We start from the raw sequence: 20,188 nt of genomic DNA, 5'->3' as shown, positions 1-20,188 counted from the left end.
ACAATAAAAGATCCATTTGTATATCTTCTTTGGACAATAGTGCTGCTGTGAACATGCATGCACAAGTGTTTGTCTGAATTCTTGTTTTCAATTTTTGGAGGTTATACCTAGGAGTAGAGTTGCTGGGTCACATGGTAATCCTATGTTTCATATTTTGAGGAACTGCCAAACCGTTTTCCACAGTGGCTACACCATTTCTATGTCTCCACCAGCAATGAATGAGGGTTCTAATTTCTGTACATCCTCTCCAACATGTGTTGTTTTCCATTTTTGTATTATAGCCAACCCAGTGGGTGTGAAGTGGTATCTCACTGTGGTTTTCACTTGTATTTCCTTAATGCCTAATGACTTTGGGCATCTTTTTGTGTGCTTGTCGCCATTTGTGTATGTTGTGTGGAGAAATGTCTGTTCAAATCCATTGCCTGTTTTTAAATTGGGTTGTTTTTTGTTGTTGAGCTATAAGTATTTTTTTTTAATACTTTAAGTTCTAGGGTACATGTGCACAACGTGCAGGTTTTTTACATATGTATACATGTGCCATGTTGGTGTGCTGCACCCATTAACTCGTCATTTACATTAGGTATACCTCCTAATGCTATGCCTCCTCTCTCCCCCCACCCCACGACAGGCCCCAGTGTGTGAAGTTTCCCACCCTGTGTACAGGTGTTCTCATTGTTCAATTCCCACCTATGAGTGAGAACATGCAGTGTTTGGTTTTCTGTCCTTGCGATAGTTTGCTCAGATGATGGTTTCTAGCTTCATCGACGTCCCTACAAAGGACATGAACTCATCCTTTTTTATGGCTGCATAGTATTCCATGGTGTATATGTGCCACATTTTCTTAATCCAGTCTTCCATTGATAGACAGTTGGGTTGGTTCCAAGTCTTTGCTATTGTGAATAGTGCTGCAATAAACATATGTGTGTGTGCATGTGTCTTTATAGCAGCATGATTTATAATCCTTTGAGTATATGCCCAGTAACGGGATGGCTGGATCAAATGGTATTTCTAGTTCTAGATCCTTAAGGAATCACCACACTGTCTTCCACAATGGTTGAACTAGTTTACAATCCCACCAACAGTATAAAAGCTTTCCTATTTCTCAACATCCTCTCCAGTACCTGTTGTTTCCTGACTTTTTAAAGATTGCCATTCTAACTGGTGTGAGATGGTATCTCATTGTGGTTTTGATTTGCATTTCTCTTGATGGTCAGTGATGATGAGCACTTTTTCATGTGTCTGTTGGCTGCATAAATGTCTTCTTTTGAGAAGTGTCTGTTCATATCTTTTGCCCACTTTTTGATGGGGTTGTTTGATTTTTTCTTGTAAATTTGTTTAAGTTCTTTGTAGATTCTGGATGTTAGCCCTTTGTCAGATGGGTAGATTGTAAAAATTTCCTCCCATTCTGTAGGTTGTCTGTTCACTCTGATGGTAGTTTCTTTTGATGTGCAGAAGCTCTTTAGTTTAATTAGATCCCATTTGTCAATTTTGCCTTTTGTTGCCATTGCTTTTGGTGTTTTAGACATGAAGTCCTTGCCCATGCCTATGTCCTGAATGGTATTGCCTAGGTTTTCTTCTAGGGTTTTTATGGTTTTAGGTCTAACATTTAAGTCTTTAATCCATCTTGAATTAATTTTTGTATAAGGTGTAAGGAAGGGATCCATTTTCAGCTTTCTACATATGGCTAGCCAGTTTTCCTAGCACCATTTATTAAGTAGGGAATCCTTTCCCCATTTCTTGTTTTTGTCAGGTTTGTCAAAGATCAGATGGTAGTAGATGTGTGATATTATTTCTGAGGGCTCTATTCTGTTCCACTGGTCTATATCTCTGTTTTGGTACCAGTACCATGCTGTTTTGTTTACTGTAGCCTTGTAGTATAGTTTGAAGTCAGGTAGTGTGATGCCTCCAGCCTTGTTCTTTTGGCTTAGGATTGTCTTGGCAATGCAGGCTCTTTTTTGGTTCCATATGAATTTTAAAGTAGTTTTTTCAAGTTCTGTGAAGAAAGTCATTGTTAGTTTGATGGGGATGGCATTGAATCTATAAATTACCTTGGGCAGTATGGCCTATGGCCATTTTCACAATATTGATTCTTCCTATCCAAGAGCATGGAATATTCTTCCATTTGTTTGTGTCCTCTTTTATTTCGTTGAGCAGTGGTTTGTAGTTCTCCTTGAAGAGGTCCTTCACATCCCTTGTAAGTTGGATTCCTAGGTATTTTATTCTCTTTGAAGCAATTGTGAATGGGAGTTCACTCATGATTTGGCTGTCTGTTATTGGTGTATAGGAATGCTTGTGATTTTTGCACATTGATTTTGTATCCTAAGACTTTGCTGAAGTTGCTTATCAGCCTAAGGATATTTTGGGCTGAGATGATAGGGTTTTCTAAATATACAATCATGTCATCTGCAAACAGGGACAATTTGACTTCCTCTTTTCCTAATTGAATGTGCTTTATTTCTCTCTCTTGCCTGATTGCCCTGGCCAGAACGTCCAACACTATGTTGAATAGGAGTGGTGAGAGAGGGCATCCTTGTTGTGTGCCAGTTTTCAAAGGGAATGCTTTCAGTTTTTGCCCATTCAGTATGATATTCGCTGTGGGTTTGTCATAAATAGCTCTTATTATTTTGAGATACGTCCCATCAATACCTAATTTATTGAGAGTTTTTAGCATGAAGGGCTGTTGAATCTTGTCGAAGGCCTTTTCTGCATCTATTGAGATAATCATGTGGTTTTTGTCTTTGGTTGTATTTATATATTCTAGTTACCAAGTCCTTATCAGATATATGATTTGCATATATTTTCCTCCATTATGTAGGTCGTCTTTTCACCTTCTTTTTTTTCACTTTCTTAGTAATGTCCTTTGCTGCACAAAAGTTTTTCATTTTGATAAAATATAATTTATCTACTTTTTATTATTTTGCTCATGCTCTTGTTGTTAAAAACATTTTGATGAGTGGAAGAAACCAAGCACAAAAGAGTACTATCTGATTCCATTTATATGAAATCCTAGGAAAGACTAATCTAAACAGGTCTGTGAGTTGGCATGGAGGTTTGCACCTGTAGACCTGGTTACTGGGAAGGCTGAGGACAGAAAGATTGCTTGAACCCAGGAATTCAAGGCCATCTTGGGCAGCATAGCAAATAGTGAGACATTGTCTCTTTTTTTTTTAATTTTTTTTTTTTTGAGACGGAGTCTCTCTCTGTCGCCCAGGCTGGAGTACAGTGGCGCGATCTCAGCTCACTGCAAGCTCCGCTTCCCGGGTTCACACCATTCTCCTGCCTCAGCCTCCCAAGTAGCTGGGACTATAGGCGCCCACCACCACGCCTGGCTAATTTTTTTGTATTTTTAGTAGAGACGGGGTTTCACCGTGTTAGCCAGGATGGTCTCGATTTCCTGACCTCATGATCCACCCGCCTTGGCCTCCCAAAGTGCTGGGATTACAGGCGTGAGCCACTGCGCCCGGCCAAGACCTTGTCTCTTAAACAAAACAAAACAAAATCCTCTTCTAAACAGGTCTGTGGTTGCCTGAATTGACTGGGAAAGGGTACCAGGGAACTTGTTAGCATAATAGAAATGTTCCATATCATGGTTATGGTAGTGGTTACATGGGTGTATGCAGTTGTCAAAACTTATTGAACCCTGCACTTAAAATGGGTATTTTTTATCTTATGTATGTTATACCTCAATAAAGCTGATGTTTTTAAAAAGAATATGTACAACCTATCCAATCTACTGTTAATTGACATTGAATTTTTTTCAGTGTTTAGCTACTTCAAACAATGCAGCTATGAGTGTTCTCGTATGTGTACTTTTGTACACATTTGTACTCATTTCTAGAGGGTATGTATATCTAGGCATTGCTGGGTCATGGGTATGCATATGATTACATTTAGTAGATGCTGCTAAACAGTTTTCTGAGGGGACTGTACCCATTTACACACTCAGCAACAGTGTATGAGAGTTCCGCTTGCTCTGTATCCTCACTGACACTTGCTGTTGTCAGTCTTTGTAATTTTAATCATTCTAGTGGATGTATAGTGGTGTGGACTATGGCTTTAATTTGGATTTCCTGAAGACTAATGAGGTTGATTACCTTTTATTTGGATTTTACCTGTCAGTTCTTTTTTTATTATTAACTTGTAGGCATTCTTTAAATATTGTGGATGAGGACTTTGTTAGTGATATACGATTAGCAGGTAATTCAACCTGTGACTTGCCTTTCAGTTTCTTATTAGTAATTTCTATAAAGGGAAGTTTCTAATTTTAATGTCCTCTGAATGATCAGTCTTTCCTTTTGTGGTTAATAGTTTATGAGTTCTAGGTAAGAATTTTTTTTCTACTCCATGGTCATGCAGATATCCTCCTGTGTCATCTTCAAGATGCGTTATTCACAATTAAGCCTAAAGTCCACCTGAAATTGATTATTTTTGCATATGATATGAGGTCAAGATGAACTTTTTTCCTATGTAGATATTTATTTGGCCCCACACTATTTTGTGGAAAGTCCATACTTTCTCTAGAGCTCTGTAATACCACCTTGATCATAAATTGTATGTGTGTAGATCTGTTTCTAGACTTGCTTCTGTTCCAGGGATTGACCCATGGCTCATTTTTGTACAGCCTCCAAGCTAAGAATAGATCTGTATTTTTATAGGGTTGTTAAAAAAAGAAGAATATGCGACGGAGATTGCATGTGTCCCAGAAAGCCTAAAATATTTACTGTCTGGCTCTTTACAGAAAAAGTTTGCCAACCTTTGTTCTATTCCATTGATCACTTTCTTTGCACCAAAACAACACTATTTTAATTAATGTGGCTTTATAATAAGTGCTGCTATTGGGTAGAATAAGTCTTCTTAGAATCAAATTTTCAGTTTCTATACCCACATGAAAAAATTCTGTTGGAATTTTGATTGGTTTTATAATGTTTATAATACTGGAATATTTGAAATATGGAATCTTTTGATCTATGAATCTGGTGTATCTCATGAATGAGTGTTAAAATAGTCTGCATCTTTTGGGATAATCCTTGGATTTTTCTTCCTTAATCACTTAATGTAGTAGATCATGTTGATAAAGTTTTCAAATATGAAACCAGCCCTGCATTACTGGACTAAACCAAACTTGTCCACAATGTGTGATGCTTTTTATATATCACCAGATTTGGTTTTCTGTTTTATTTAGAATTTTTGCATCTCTGCTCAAGGATTGCCTTCACCTAAAGTCAGGCCTTGATCTGATAATTGGTGTTGAGTAGCAGACATCAAGATGGAAGCAGAAACTAAACCAGGATGAGATATGCAGAAGGCTTATTGGGGGCAATGCTTGTAAAGGATAAAGAAGAAAGCAAGAGAGGACAGGGGAAAACCTGAGACCATGAGACAGGCCTGACCCCTGTGAAAGAAGAGAGGAAAGGAAAGAATTGGTAGGAAGGGCCCCAGCCTGCAGCACAGATCTAAGAACGCCTCTGCTAGGCCAGTGAAGAGTCCCCAGGCAAACACTTGTCTTTTAGAAGAATCCTGCTTTGGGCAGGAATGGGGAAATGTGGCCTCTGTGTGAACATGGTGATGGATCCAAAGGGCGGCAGCTGGGGCTGTCAGTCAGTCTTCCCCGCGGCAAGTTCTTCAGAAGGAGGTGTGCAGAGGAACAGCCCACCTCCATGCTTGACATGGTTGGCCTTTTTCTTTTCATCCCTGCTCACAGGTTGTATTCTTTTGGGGACCCCAAGTGAAAACATGGTGTTTTCTAGAGCTCTTTTCCTTGGCTGGCCCTGAAGTTCCTTTTTTTTTTTTGTCTCCTCAGCCTTTTGAGATTGATGGAAGCTCTGTGCAGCTGGTCAGTCTCTCAGCCATTACTTTGGAAACAGGAAACGCCTCAAGGTGAACAGTTGTGCAAAGCACTGGACTCACCTCTCTGGATTTCCATCTATTTGGAAGCTTGTTCCATTAAGCCATCTCTGCCTTGGTAGCTTTCTGGTGCCTTCACACAAATGTGGTTATACATCGTCTAGCTTTTCTGGCTGTTATTCATGGGTGGAAGAGTTGATTCTGTAACCAGCTAGTTCACTGTAGGTAGATTTAGAAATTTTCACATATGTATTTAACGTAATTAATTATGTATTTATTGTTTAATCTTTTATTTTGAACTTTCTCTTGGTTCATTCTTATATTTTTCTCTTTTCTGAGATTAAAAAATAATTTCTCTTTTATACTTTCTACTTGAAAGGTTAAAGAACATTATTACCCTTCTTTCAGTGGTTATCCTAGAAACAATATGCAAGCACATCAAAGTCTGATGCTACTTAAAATTCTGTTCTACTCTTACAAAATATAAGGACCTTAGAACATTTTAACTCCATTATCTCCTTCCTATCTACATGTTGCTTTTTTCTTTTTTTTTTTTTTTTAAAGAGATGGGATCTCACTGTGTTACCCATGCTGATCTTGAACTCCTGGCCTCAGGCAGTCCCCCTCAGGCACTACTCAGAGCCTCAGCCTCCTGAGTAGTTGGGATTATAGGCATGAGCCACTGCGCCTGGCTCCAACATGTTACTTATATGTGATGTAATTCTCTCTCCTTTTTTCTGTGAAATATCTGTGTTCTGCCCTTATTTTTGGAAGGTATTTTTGCTGGGTACACAATTATTCAGTAATATTGAAGATATTATTTCATTCTTACTCCATCTCCCATGGCTACTAAATTCTCTGGTTTTTCTTTTTCTTCTTCTTTTTTGTCTTTCTGGTCTGCATTCTAGTTAATTTCTTCCAATATATGTTCAGTAAATTTCTTTTTAGTTAAGTTTTAAAGTTTGATTATGAGAAGTTTTTTAGGGTACTGCAGCAAATATGCTTGATCACTTCTTATAGTTTCTTCACCTGGACTACTTTTAGTTTTATCTTTTTATTTCTTCAGACATGGTAAGTGGAATTTTTTTATAATCTGTGCCTGGTGATTCCTTTATCAGAAGTCTTTGAATCTGTTTCTCTTGTTTGTTTTCTCTGGTAGCTTTAGCTTAGAATATTGTTGTTTTCCATGGTTTTTTTTTTTTTTAACTGCTTTGTGTTTTTTGACCTTCAAAAATTATTACTTGGGGATTCTTTGAGATCTAAGATGAAAAATCTCTTCTCCAAGTTGATTGGTGTTTGCTTTTGTCCAGGGACAGGCTGTTACCTGAGTTAGCCTGAAAATCCATGTCCATGTGCAGTTTAGCCCATGGCCACTTCTTAGAGTTATCTTTCCCCTTCCTTTTTTTCTTTTTCCTACTTTGTTCAGCTCCAAAGTAGCCTCTGGGTTGGTGGGGGCATTATTTGTAGTTACCCTTCCTCTTAAGTGTGGGAGAGTCTCCTGATAGATTCCTAACTGGACTTGGGCTTTTTCTTCTATTTGCTGGGTAGAAAAGTCCTTAAAATGGATGCTCATGTTCAGTGGCCTGGGCATATATTGTTTCGCTGGTATCAATAGTATTTTAGGATGTAATTTTCTAGCAGCCAGGTTTTACATGTATATACACTATGGTTCAGATATAAATTACCCGTCTCTCTATATTAGCCCAATTAGCTAGTACATGGATAAGTCATTAGATAATTTGCTACCCATGTATTTGTCCTATTAAGATGTAGTTATAATAAAATTACCAAGTTATCTGTAGTTTGCTATTATGGGTAATATTTCCTCATGTAAACTGTATAAACTCACTTATATACATATATACACACGTACACATATGCATACATAAACACACACAAAGGTAATAAAAGTGATTCTATATGTTGCTAGTAACAAGTTAATTTCAAAATATTTATTTTGTTTTTCTCTAGTGGACAGGTGGGAAAATATGGGAAAGGAGGTCTCCAGGGTTGTCTTCTGACTAACTAGGACATGATTAAAACACTTGGGAGCCTCAGATATAAAGGGGCTGTGATGGTAAGAATATATATACATTTTGACCTATGATGATTTTTTTTTTTTTTTTTTGAGACAGAGTTTTGCTCTTATTGCTCAGGCTGGAGTGCGATGGCGCCATCTCGGCTCACTGCAGCCTCTGCCTCTGGGTTCAAGCAATTCTCCTGCCTCAGCCTCCCGAGTAGCTGGGATTACAGGCACCTACCACCACGCCTGGCTAATTTTTGTATTTTTAGTAGAGATAGGGTTTCACCGTGTTGGCCACGCTGTCTTGAACTCCTGATCTCAAGGTGATCCACCCACCTCGGCCTCCCAAAGTGCTGGGATTACAGGCGTGAGCACTGCACCCGGCTGACCTATGATATGTATTTTTAAAAAGAAGATGGAGAAAACTTGGAACTTTGCTTGAAAGAGAATTGCTTAGGGAAAAAGTGATAGCTGCTTTCAGATGTTTGAAGGGATATTTTGTATAAGATGAAGTAGATTGGTGTTTCACAATTTTCGAAAGCTATAGACCTTTTCTCTAATTCTCTACTGGAAAATTCTACTCATATTTTGGAGACAATCTGAGTGATTGTTCATGCTATGTGGTAAACAAGTAGGGAATTTCTTCCTCCTGATGTACCTGTTCGAGGGAGGTGGTGGCAGCAGCACGAACCTAATGAAGACAAATAGAGAAATGAGAGGCAAAGACTGAGCATTAGAATATGCAGGCTAGGCACGGTGGCTCACGCCTGTAATCCCAGCACTATGGGAGGCCGGGGTGGGTGGATCACCTGAGGTCAGGAGTTGAGACCAGTCTGGCCAACACAGTGAAACCCTCGTCTCTACTAAAAATAGAAAAATTAGCCGGGTGTGGTGGCACATGCCTGTAAATCCCATCTACTTGGAAGGCTGAGGCAGGAGAATCACTTGAACCCAAGAGGCAGAGGTTGCAGTGAGCCAAGATCATGTCACTGCACTCCAGCCTGGGGAACAGAGTGAGACTGTCTGGGGAAAAAAGAAAAAAGAATATACAAAGTAAACTTTTCTTACATACTTTGACTTTTCAGTATTTTTATGGAAAATAATTTTTTTATGTATTACTTTCAGAGCACAGATCATTAAGGATAGAAATTGTCTTTTATTGCTGAGTTTTCAGTGCCTAGTAAGTACCTGGTACATATAGTAGGAGCTCAGATGTTTGCTGAGTAAATGTGTTGAATAAAGGGAGGTGCACTGGGGTATTTCTAATGATGACCACCATCTTGAATTGGCACAAGCTTCTAAAATGACTGCTCTCAAAGCTGCAAAATTTACTATGTTAGTATCTAACCTCTGCTGTTGAAGAAGAAAAGCAGATTTCTGACTGCCCTCCTACTTTTCTTTTGTCTTTTCCCATCAACCTCTCTAACACTCTTTTGATTTAGAAATCAGTTTCCCATAGCTGCTATGTGTATAAGCTAGAACAGTAATAACAAAAACATGGTAATCCTGGATTTACATAACAACTTGAACTTCCTCTTTGTAAAATAAACTGGTAAAGTAAGGTGGTCAAGTTAGATGAAAGGTTAAAAAAAATATTTTACTTCAAGTCCCAGGAAACCTTGTTTATAGTGATCTAAAATGCAAGGAATTCAACTGGATTCAAGTAGCATTGTCAGAAATTCCATTTCTAGGAGTAGATTTTAAGAGTTTGAAAAACAGTGCATGAAGTTAATTTGGCAGCCAAGAAAATAAATGAAATTTAAAAAATCTCTTCAAGGGTTCTAAAACACTTAACATGAAATTTAGGATTGCAGAGAACTAATTGGAGACACTGAACAGATAGGACGATACAGGTGAAAAAGAAGAAAAGTGCATGGCGGAGTATTAATGTTCTGCAGAATATTAATTTCTCCTCTGGAAAGAACTTCTTTATAGAAATGTTACTCTAGAGGTAACTCTGTAATTAGGTAATTTTGAGCTTTTTTTTCTAAATTAATTTTTAAATTTATAATTGACAGTTATACATATTTATGAGATAACAGTGTGATATTTTAATGCATATATACATTGTATAATGATCAAATCATTGTATAATGGTTTCTTTTTATTATTAAAATTTTTTTAGAGACAAGTTCTCACTATGTTGCTCAGGCTGATCTTGAACTCCTGAGCTCAAGTGATCCTCCCACCTTGGCCTCCCAAAGTGCTAGGATTACAAGTCCAAGCTACCATGCTGAGCCATTTTTTTCCCCCTTAAATACAGGGTCTCATTCTGTCTCCCAGGCTGGAGTGCAGTGGCACAATCTCAGCTCACTGCAGCCTCCACCTCAGCCTCTGGAATAGCTGGGACCACAGGCTTGCACCACCGTGCTTGACTGATTTTTGTATTTTTTGTAGCGACAAGGTTTTGCCATGTTGCCTAGGCTGGTCTTGAACTAGGCTCCTGGCTCTGCCTCCCAAAGTGCTAGGATTACAGGTATGAGCCACCACACCTGGCCAAGTTGATTTCATAGAAGTTGAGCTGTGTTTTTTTTTCAGCTGCTCCATAACTTAAGACCTTAATCATAGACACCCCCTAGTTGAGTAGTCCCATTTTCCTTCCTGATTGCTCTCCAGCTAGTTAGCCTACATTGAAAGTACGTGATTCATAAATCCATGTAGTAAAGATTTAATTATAATAGTTACAGTCCCTGTTTTTGATGTTTAACAGATAATTTTTCATCTTTGCTATAAAAACAGAATAGAAATATTTACATGTAAATGCCAAACACATTAAATCAGAAATATAATTTTTGTTTATTTGTTCCTTTAGCAAACATCTGTTGAGTCAGTCCTGTGAGCCACTCACTAAACTAATTACTGGGAAGGAAGTGATGTGGCCTCTAACCTCACTTCCTTCAGATAGCTGTGCACATGTCACCTGTTAGAGAGGCCTTCCCTGACCACTTCAGAAAAACAGCCCTGCCTTTCCTTCTTCCTTTCCTTCTCACTCTGCTTATTGTTCTCCATTGCAGTTGTCACCATTTCTCATATTACTTATTTCTTCCTGAGCATTTTTCTCTCTCAGTTGGAATGTAGAGCAGAAACTTTATTTTCTTACTTTATCTCTTAAAGCCCAGAACAGTTCCTGGCACGTATACATCTAATGAATATATGTAGAATACAGGCTCTGATTCCTTGTGCCATGATCCTACAACAACTTCATATACCTTTATTTTTGTACTTAGGTAATTATTTTATACTTATATCCTCCACCAAACTAGAAACTCCTTTTTTTTTTTTTTTTTTTTTCTGAGACAGAGCCTCACTCTATTGCTCAGTCTGGAGTATAGCAGCACAATCTTGGCTCACTGGATCCTATGCTTTCTGGGTTCAAGCGATTATCCTGCCTTAGCCTCCCTAGTAGCTGGGACTACAGGCACTCATCACCACACCCTGCTAATTTTTGTATTTTTTTTAGTAGAGATGGGGTTTCACCATGTTGGCCAGGCTGGTCTCGATCTCCTGACTGCAGGTGATCAACCCATCTCAGCCTCCCAAAATGCTGGGATTACAGATATGAGCCACCACAACTGGCCGGAACTTTTTGAAGTCAGTTTTAACCACCAGGTGAGGGGATCTCAGATGGGGTGTCCATTGGGTTGTTAACAGATGAATAGGAGTTTATCAGGAGGAAGGAAAAATGGCATTCCAGAACAGATTTTAGAGACATTTAGAAGTTACATTTGCCCAGATTTGGTGGAAAGATTTTAGGATGGAGTGTGTGTTTCCAGTTAAAGATGCCTTTTGGAGCATTATGCTTTTCTGACTTGAGTGACTGGATAGATGGAGGTGTCATTAAATGAAGGAGTGAAGGATATTGAAGTGAAATATATCTCTCCTTCCTCTGGAGAAATGAGTTTAGTTTGGGATAAGTTGCATTTCTGATGCCTGTAGAGAGTTCAGTATCTAGCTGAAAATTTGTTTCTAGAGTTCTCAAGAAAGAGGTTAGGGGTTGAAAATAGATTTGACAGTCATTTTATATGTTATAATTAAGTCTTAAGCATAAGTGAAACCATACACAGAGGATAAAGACATGTAGAATAAAGACAGGACTCTAAGAGATGGTCCGAGAAAGAAGAATCTGGAAATTTGAGAGTAAGTAGTGGAAAGGTCTGAGGACAACCAGGAGGAGTTGGTAATTTGCTTATTAGGAGGTGATAATTTTAAGTGGGGCAAGGGGAGTGGAAAATTTGTCCTTTGTCATAGAGAATTCATTAGGATTTGGACTAAAGAGATACAGTTGGACTAGACCTGACAAATGGCAGTTTGGTAAAGTTACTGAGAACAGTTTCAGTGCAGTGGACGGAAGGGAGGAGGAGGACAGATAGAAGTGGGTTGGAACATAAAAATTAGAGCAGCAAACCGTGACAAGGTCAGGGTGGGGTAGTTGGCAGTTTTGCCCCCCAGGAGGTATTTGTTAATTTCTGAGAAACCCTGAATTAGAGGTAACTGAAGGTAAGTGATACATACACTACATTTGTAAGTAGTTTGAAAAACAAAGGGATAGAGAGGGTAGCTATGTGGAAAGGTGGAGAGAACTTTTGTTGTTTGGGAAGCGTTTATATATCCATGAGATTTGGAGAGAAGACTAGGGATTTTCTCACATGAAGTTTTACATGTGAGAAGAGATAATTATGGTGGCAAGGTCCTGAGGAGGACTGATGACTAAATCCCCACCTGAAATAGGACGAAGAAAATGAGGACAGGCAAAGAAAAAAAAGTTGAGGATATAGCAATTGAGTGAACTGGGAGACAAGGTTATTGAACTAGTGTGAGGAAATCAGCATGGAACAGCAAGTTAAAGAGGGTTATGATGGCCGGGTGTGGTGACTCATGCCTGTCATCCCAGCACTTTGGGTGGGAGGCCGAGGCAGGAGGATCGCTTGAAGTCAGTTCGAGATCAACCTGGGCAATGTAGCAAGACCTTGTCTCTATAAAAATAAATAAATAAAAAAGAAGGTTACTAGAAGTTTGAAACAGCAACCTTGAGGGGACAGGAATTAAAATGCAAGCAAGAGACTTTTCTGAGTAGTGTCAAGAACTTAGCTGAACTGGGAAATTGTAAATCAATGCTTGTTATGCAGTTTTATTCAGCTGTAGTAGCAGGCCAAGAACAAGAACAGAGCAGGTGTATTTTGGAATTCTCCGTAGTTAGAGATTGGCAAATCGAATGCTTTGAAAGGTTAAGGGGAAAGGAGGTTGAGGGAACTGGTCAATTTTGTTGAAATACTGATCCACGGGTAATCTTAGTAAGAAAGAAAGTAACTTCTGTTCCAATTTTAGTATATGTGTTGCCGAAGTGAGCATGAAAGTAATTTCTGGAGGGAGACTGATAGTTTAGAAGAATGGAGAAGGCTGAAGGGAATGGAAGGTTTTGATAAAGTCAAGCAAGTTTAATTGGTTAAAGGATTGAGAGGTGATAAAGTCAGATAGAAAGATAGTTGGTTAGAGCACCATAACAAATTTTTCTGAGTTTGCAGATAAATTAAATTCTAGCATAACAGAAATAATAGGGCTATGAATCTAGATATGATAATATTGTGTGTGAAATGTTACGTGTGAAATGTACAATGCTACATGAACTTTAAATACTTTAGAAGGCAGATGCCAGGATTCTTTGTTCATTGTAGGATAATCAATGCCTGGCACATTTGTAAGAGCTCGGTAAATATTTGTTGAATGAATAACACCCATCCACAGTCTTTCTTGCCTAGATAGTTCATAATGCCAGAAAATTTTGATTCATGTCTGACACCTAGTGGTACTGTACTTAAACTGCTGTTGAGTGGCAGCATTTTCCTTATACTATTTGAGGGAAATAGTATAGATTAGTCGTAGCACTATTGCTTTGCCCCTGAAACAACTCTCCAAGTTGGTTCTGGGAATTTTTACTATTGGCATTTTCCAGGGCTCCAATTTTAATTAGCAAACATTTATCGAGCATCTACTATGTGCCAGGCACTGTTCTGTGTGCTGGAGATTTTCATGTACTATATATTCTCGTGTATATATGAACTCACTGAACTTGAATACATAGGTAGAGCAGTTGCACTGGGCTACTTGTTAAGGCATTTAATTTAGGACTCTCTTATGATTTTTACATGTGAAACCTTTCTAAATTTATTTCATAGCCTTTGGGGCTATCATTTCTGTCATGACATACTGCTTTTTATTAATGTTAAGTAGGTATTTAGGAAGATGAAAATAGAGTGGGTTTGTTTGTCAGCTTGCAGTACCAATCACATAGTGCAGAATGCTACATACTGTGAAGAACTGTTGAAGGATTTTGTTTCTTGCTTTTAAGAAAATGTACAGTTCTTATCTGTTAGTGGTGTGTATGGATATATTTAAACTACCTATGAATGACATGATATCTGGGGTTTGCATTAAAATGTTTTAAAGTGGGTGGGTTTCAATGAAGCAAGACAAGATTGAAAATGTTTTTATAATTATTTAAGCTGCATTCATGGGCTTTATTGTCCTCTCTACTTTTGTGTATGCTGGACATTTCCACGGTAAAACTTTTTTTTTTTTTTTTTTCCCGAGATGGAGTCTTGCTCTGTCACCCAGGCTGGAGTGCAGTGGCGCAGTCTAGGCTCACTGCAACTTCCGCCTCCCGTGTTTAAGCAGTTATCTGCCTCAGCCTCCCAAGTAGCTGGGATTACAGGCATGTGCCACAGTGCCCGGCTAATTTTTTGTGTGTTTTTAGTAGAGACAGGGTTTCACCATCTTAGCCAGGCTGGTCTTGAACTCCTGACCTCGTGATCCACCCGCCTCTGCCTCCCAAAGTGCTGGGATTACAGGCGCGAGCCACCGTGCCCGGCCAGTAAAACCTTTTAAAAACTAGAAAGGTGTGGGTTGAAAGAAAGGTTAGCATGATTCAGTTAGAACATGGTTTGCTTTTTTATATTAAACAAACTTTCTTATTTCATTTTGTTCTATTTGTTACTACTTGAAGATCCGGTTGAGTAGAAAGATAGTATGTTTTTACTAATAATAGATATAATGTGATTGAGACCTGACAGGTGACATTCTACTGACAGTATCCAGAGATTATTGGAATTTGGGTTTGGGAGCTCATGGTAATTGCTGGATCTGCAGATTGGAGACTTGGAGATATAATTTTAAAGTGCTAGCTATCACCTGCAAGTGAGAGCATTTTGAGTGAGAATTTGGGGAACACCTAAATTTAATAAGTTGGCACATCTTTCTTAGTGCTTCTCTCCTTACCAAAAAACAAACAAACAAACAAAGGACTAATAATCTGCCATAGCAGTCTTCTTAAATTGGATTCTGCTTAATGACTTATATAGGATATATTTATCATATGATACATATGGATTTTTAATGTTGGACATTGTGTCTCTGTTAGACTCTTAAGATACCAGTAAACCATATCCCCAAAATAAAAGTTAGAAGCCTGTTGTCAACAATAAGAAATACTAGTTATGAAATATTTTAGGCAAACAAAAATGTTACTTGTAAATGCTTGCCACCCATCTTTGTCATCTTAACATTTCGGCTTCACCTCCACCCCCTCATAACCTTTCTTTTTCCTTCTCTCTTTCTCTCTCCTGAAGACATAAATGACTGCAAATATAATAAGGCCCTTTTATGCCACTCTTTTCCTATTCCCTTCCTCCAGAGGTAATTACTAGCCTGAATTTGGTGTATATTACTCCTTATTTTTGTTTTTTTTCCTTAATAGATCCACATTCCTATTGCTCAATAAATTCTTCTACATGCTGTTTTTTTTCTGTGGCAGTCTATTTTCCATCAAAGAGAAATAAAGATCCGTTTTCATCACTCAGACATAACTTTGCTATGTATTTCAGTCTGTGTTGGGGTTTCAGTTATTTTTTATCTGAAAAATAGATATTAATTTCAATATGCTATTTATTTCCCTTAAATAACTGATGCTTGGTGCCTTCATATTCCATTATGTGATAAACCTCTTTAGCTTTCCACCTTTCTGGAGGGTATACTTCTTGTGAGGCTTATCTGACTTTCAGATTGGAGCACAGTCTCATTTCAACAGCCTTTTGTTGTATAAAGATAGAGATTTTTCTTTGGCAACAAAGAAACCAATGGAAAAAATACCATTTTTAAATAAGTCTCATAAAAGCAGAGATTTGGTTTAATTAAAAAAATTCTCCAATAGCAAGTTTGGGAACTCTGAGAGAGAAGAAACAAAAGCTCAATCTCAGTTATAACCATTATTTTGTTTCTTTCTTTTATATATATATATATTTTTTTAAGCCTATAGCACCTGATATTCCCAGGCAGTCTCCCATCCAAGTATTAACCAGCCCCAGTCCTGCTAAACTTCTGACATCAGACAAGATTGGGCACATTTAAGGTGGTATGGCCATAGACAAGAGCCATTGTTTTCTATTGCTTTGCTCTTGATTAAAATATGGGATAGTTTTTCCTTGTATAAACTATATATTTTTCCAGTCTGTTAAGAAATATGTTTCTCCTGTCCTCAGAACTGTAGGATTTTCTTACTATCATGATCTGTTTCTCTGTGATCTTCATTACAGAGACCTTTTTGTAACTGTCATAGTTCAAATTTTGTTGCTTCTTAAAAGTAATCTATTAGCTTTAGTCTGGTTTTTTTTGTTTTGTATACTTAATATTTAAAAATTTCAAATAATATTTAAAAATTTCAAATAATTTAGATGTTGCAAATGATTTTGTCTTAGGCTTTCTCCAAAGAAGGAGGTCACTAGAGATTTAACTCGTCCTTTTTGACTGACAAAGCCCCCAGGCCTATAGATGTAGCACTTTGGTTTTAGACGCAATCTCTTTGAAGACAGGTGTATAGTTTGTGTCAGAGTTATTGGAAATTTTTTTAGTATAATCTCTTTTTACCTTTTTACTTTCTTTTCTTTCATGTTTCTCGTCCTATCCCCTCCCCCGGCAGTATTCCTTGACTTCCCTGTAATATGACAGTTGAGTTTGATGAGTGTCCTTTCAACCAGTATTTATTGCTCACTTGCGATGCGACAGGCTCTGTGTACCCAAGATCATCTCTGATCTCTTTGTAAACCTGAAAAGTTTATAATCAGGTCTATCATAATAATAAGTAATACTTAACAAATACCTGCATGTACTAGATATTATATAAATGCTTTACTGGATTATCTTTTTTAAATCCTCACAACAACCTTGCGAGGTAGGAATAATTATTATCATCCCCATTTTTCAGATCAGTAAACTGGGGGCACATACAAATCATTCATCTAAAATCACTTGGATATAGGGTTGTCATATGAAATACAGAATGCTCAATTAAACTTGAATTGCAGATAGACTACTACTATTTTTTAGTTTAAATATGTATCAAATATTGCAAAATCTGATGACCGCACCTGGAAAATGAATGACAGAGGTGGGATTTTAAACCATGTAATATGGTTATAGGGCCCAAGGTCTTAACTGTTGCATTATAATGAATATAGAGAATAAGAATCACATCCACCTGAACATTCAGTATTTAGATGGCAGCTACTACCTATATATAATTAATTTTTTTACTCAAGTTATTTTTCCCCCAACTGATCATATTTACTTCGTTGTAGACATATGTGTATTCTTTCTGATTTCAAGTGTACTATTCAAGTTCAGGTAAATTTACATGTGCTTTTTATGTCTTTTTAAGTCAGTACTAATTATATATTATAACATAAAATGGGACTTTTTTTGAACCTGGTTACTTTAGCCATTCTCATCCACGTAAGATAATTGTCTTTTTACCTTCTTTTCTACAAATATAGGAAGATTTAACTGCATGTATGTGCCAAAAAGGCACACTCTCTTTTGATAAGGTTAGGAAATGATATTTGAATAAGGTATTTAACAGTTCTTTGAAACATGTCCCATGTGTTCTCAAAAAATTGAGAAGTTATAAAATACAAATGTGGAATTGAAAGAGGCTTTTACTAAGAATTGCCAGGGAAGACATCTGGGTCTGCTAAGTAATCATACAGGGAAGTAAGGAGTCATTTTTCCTGGTGAATTACCACAGTTTGGGATCAGGCTTTTAGTTCTGCATATCTAGAAATGTATTTACAAAAACTAAAGACCTGAGAGAGCTTGTGAATGACACACGTGTTAAATATGATACTTCTGATTTCCAGTTCTGGCAAAATTGCGGAGCACATATCTTAAAAAGAAGACACTCTTAAAATTCATGAGTCAAGTGTTTAACTCAAGACATAGAGCGAAGGTGTATAGAAATTGAAGAAAAGTATATTTCATAGTGAAATCTGCTTATATTTAAGGGATATTTACAGGAAATGTTTTTCTCTCTCTAGGAGGAATTGAATGATATCTAGGTAGCAAGTCAGATTTTTGGAGAAAGTTCAGAAAGGAAAGTGAGCAAGAGGCCGGGCTCGGTGGCTCACACCTGTAATCCCAGCACTTTGGGAAGCTGAGGAGGGTGGATCACAAGGTCAGGAGTTCGAGACCGGCCTGGCCAACATAGTGAAACCCCATCTCTACTAAAAATACAAAAAAATTAGCCAGGCATGGTGGCGGGCACCTGTTATCCCAGCTCCTCGGGAGGCTGAGGCAGGAGAATCGCTTGAACCTGGGAGGCGGAGGTTACAGTGAGCCAAGATCACACCACTGCACTCCAGCCCAGGCAACAAACAGTGCAAGACTCTGTCTCAAAAAAAAAAAAAAAAAGTGAGCAAGAATTAAAAGTGCAACTCTCAGCAGATTAACAGTGCTTGCTATAGGATTGGACTCTATTTTAATCTATTCCATCTACGTATGTTTTCAGGCATAGTGTATTGAAAGATTTGTCAGTGGCAAAGTATGTCTGACTTTACAATGGTAGTCATTTCAAAATTAGTATTTCTTTTATAGAATTAACACCACATTATTTTGGACCACCTCTGTTCTGTGTAAGTGAAATTTTCTATCAGAATTTTCAGAAGTCACCGCATTGCTACCCAACCAACGTTTTATTATTTTGTAGGATTCATTAATGGTCATTTACATTTTGTATTTTTAAGTATGAAATAATCACCTTTGAGACACAGTGGACTAGAAGACATTAATAGGAAAATGTCTCTTCTCTTTTATTATATAAATCTTTCCATGAAAGCAGTGACTTGATGCAACAAGACTTACTAAGCCTTTAGGTATCTAGCCAAGAAGATAGATGTTTTTTCTTTAATGCCAACTATTGTAAATATTAGATTGACCACAGACTGACCTAACCTGATCACCAACTTGATAGGAATTCAGCGTTTGCATTTTAAGCAACTTGAATTGATAAGAAAGTATTTTTCCTTTTAAATTAATTGCAAATGGACTGTCTACTTGAATACAGTAGAGCTTGAGAAATAAATCACCTTCAGTTGCTTTTGAGGCAGCATGGAATTGCCACACTTGAATTCAGGCCTGAGGGTTCAAATCCCTATGCTGCCTCTTAGCAAGTTACTGAGTCTCTTTTTCCTCTTCACTCAAATGGCAATTTTAGGATCATAATGCCCATCTTGAGGGCTTGTGTGAATTTAAACTAAATAATAAATGTATTAATTCATTGAATAATTATTTATTGAATGCCTGCTCTATGCTATGGATATTAGTGAGCATTGCGAAAATTCCTGATCTTTATGTTAGAGAGATATACAACAAACATGTAAGCAAATAAAAATGTAATTTTAGGTAGTGGGTTGTAAGTTTAATGAAGAAAAATAAAGTGTAGCACACAGAAAATTTCAAGTGGCAAAGGAAGGGTTTTGGACCGATGTCTACTCGCTTCTAAAACAAGCAATTTCTACTATGCCCCATTGCCTTTGAAATCTAGCCATTCATTGCTTTGGAGGGCGTCTTTCAGAATAAATAGCTAAGTATTTAAGGGGAGCTAGTGATAGATATTCCTTTATTAAGTAACTTCCTTTAAGCCATCTTGGTGCATACACTATGGTAACAATTCAGTTTTATATGGCAATAATTATGAACTCTTTGTATTTGACACTCAATCATTTTTTGCCCAGTATTGCTGTTTAACAAGTAGTATCATGTTACTCAACACATGTATATGCCTTATTTTCTCAGTTACATTCTTCTTTAAGGGTCAGGACTGTGTCTTCTACTTCAGTGATTCTCAAACTTAAGTGTGCATCACAGTCACCTCAGAGTTTCTGATTCAGGAGATCTAGGGTGGGGTCCACAAATTTGCATTCCTAACATATTCCCAGGTGATACTGATGCTGCTGGTCCTGGGACCACACCTTTAGAACTACCATGTACCTCCTTCTT

At 37.6% G+C, this 20,188-nt stretch overlaps 1 protein-coding gene and 1 long non-coding RNA gene across 8 annotated transcripts in view; both read left to right on the top strand.

Annotated features, from left to right (window-relative positions):
- Positions 1–18,605, top strand: LOC134807141 (uncharacterized). Its single transcript, XR_010146827.1, has 2 exons — positions 1–6,065; positions 7,816–18,605. It is a non-coding gene; the product is annotated as an uncharacterized LOC134807141 (long non-coding RNA).
- The window catches only part of ARHGAP21 (Rho GTPase activating protein 21), a 136,525-nt gene that overhangs the window by 63,860 nt on the left and 52,477 nt on the right, over positions 1–20,188 (top strand). The gene's annotated exons all lie outside the window — the stretch shown is intronic.

This window comes from Pan troglodytes, chromosome 8 (assembly GCF_028858775.2).
Source record: "Pan troglodytes isolate AG18354 chromosome 8, NHGRI_mPanTro3-v2.0_pri, whole genome shotgun sequence".
Taxonomy (NCBI): domain Eukaryota; kingdom Metazoa; phylum Chordata; class Mammalia; order Primates; family Hominidae; genus Pan; species Pan troglodytes.
This window is presented reverse-complemented; position numbering and strand designations above follow the sequence as displayed.